Source organism: Eubalaena glacialis, unplaced genomic scaffold (genome assembly GCF_028564815.1).
Source record: "Eubalaena glacialis isolate mEubGla1 unplaced genomic scaffold, mEubGla1.1.hap2.+ XY H_2, whole genome shotgun sequence".
In the NCBI taxonomy this organism is placed as follows: Eukaryota; Metazoa; Chordata; class Mammalia; order Artiodactyla; family Balaenidae; genus Eubalaena; species Eubalaena glacialis.
The window spans coordinates 445,934-447,754 of record NW_026871156.1 but is presented as its reverse complement, the minus strand read 5'-3'; positions in this window follow the sequence as shown (position 1 = coordinate 447,754).

Here is a 1,821-nt window from a genome sequence, read left to right as displayed (position 1 = left end):
ATGAATACAGAAAGCTGTGGAAGGCTTGTAAAGAGGAAGCCCTGAAAAGGAGTTTTGTACACAGTCAGGTTGGGATTAGATTAAATTTAATTAGGTAAATGGAATTTGTTATTAAAAATAGGCTGGTGCAGGACTAGATTTGGTTTCTCTCTCTGTTAAGAGAACAAAGTCTTCTTGGAATACTACCTTTGATAACAGACTGTGTGCACGTCTTTGTCTTCAAGTGATGTGTATTATTTTTTGAAATCTTTTGTCACTTTGGTTAAGTGAATAAGTAACTTTGCACAGTGACCTATAATTTTATTTTACCAAGTTTTTTGAAACTCTTTTCATATTTTTGACAAGCTTCCCAAACATCAAATTCTAACTAAACTTCTTCTGACCCCCAGCTAACTCTGGGATGTTGCAAAGAAATCCCGAGACATCTCAGAGAGTAATGTTAAACTAATTAGGTTTCTTTTCTATGATAAATTACTTGAGAAGTATTATCAAGTGATTGAAGATAAATCTCATTATGTTATATTATATGGGTGAATGTCATGGATATAGATAGTTCAAAATTTATAGGGAATTTTAAAAAAATCTGATATGCCCTGGTATAGTGTTATCAAACATAATTCTAGCTGTTATCTTAAAATATTATATGTCACAGAAATACCCATTTCTTGTCAACTGCATTATATTCAGACCTTTAACCATGCGATTTTAAGCTTTGTTATTTATAGACAATCCCTTTAACCATGCCATTTTAATCTTTGTTGTTTATAGATAATCATTGTTTCCTCTGATTCTTCTATAAAATGAAGATCTTCAAGAAGATGCATTAAAAGGACACTTTTTGACAAAGGTTTCTGATAACTTTTAGATGATATCCCTCAACTGGGTAAGAAATTACAAAACTCTAGTGGAAAACCAGTGACTTTATCCAGATGAAAAGGAATTAATTTCATGGGACTGAATGTACTGATAAATATGTTTTATAATTTTATGACTCCTTTTTTCTGAAATATACTAGCTTTTAATCTCTGTTTTCCAGAAAGCCTTTCCTCTTACACTATGAGCTACAAAAAGTTGAGAACGTATACCTTTGTAAACAAAGATGAAACATTTATCTTTTTCTGTCTACCTGATCCTTCCAGAATTTGGCTTCTCCTGCTGGCTCCCCTGTGGACTTGATGACTTGTTGTTAACTCTATGTTTACACCTGCTTACTACAATGTTTGCTGCTCAAGGGTGAGATAGTACTATGACTGCCAAGCTGCTCTCCACTGTGTCTTTGAGCTTTGGAAGGTCAAGGTATGTGTCAAGTCTCACAACACTGAGGGGAGAAGGTCCTTAAACATTTAGTTAGTTGCCTTCACCACATCCATTAAATTGTCCACATTATGTGTTCTACTGAGACTAAGATAATTTCATCTCTATTGAGAGGAGCCCTCCCCAGCTGCAGATGCTGCCACCACCACAGCACTGCCACATATATCCTCTAGGACCACAGTCACAGGGTAAAGTCTCTACACCACCCCAAGGGGACCTTTACCCACAGACCACCCTCAGGGCTCCACAATCCTCCCTTTGTGCTCTCCAGTAGTCAATATTTTTATACAATGGGCAGAAATCAGAGCTCATTTATATGGGTACCACAACTGTTGGGCATGTTATGGGGCTCAACAAAGGCTTTTTCCTCAGTTATTGGCTTACATGGGGGATTTATTGACTTGGATCCAATTTATCCAATAGAAGGCAACCCACACATCCCCATGGCTTTCCTAGATGTTTCTGGTGGTGCTCAAGTGTTCCCATGCAGGACACTTTGCAACACAG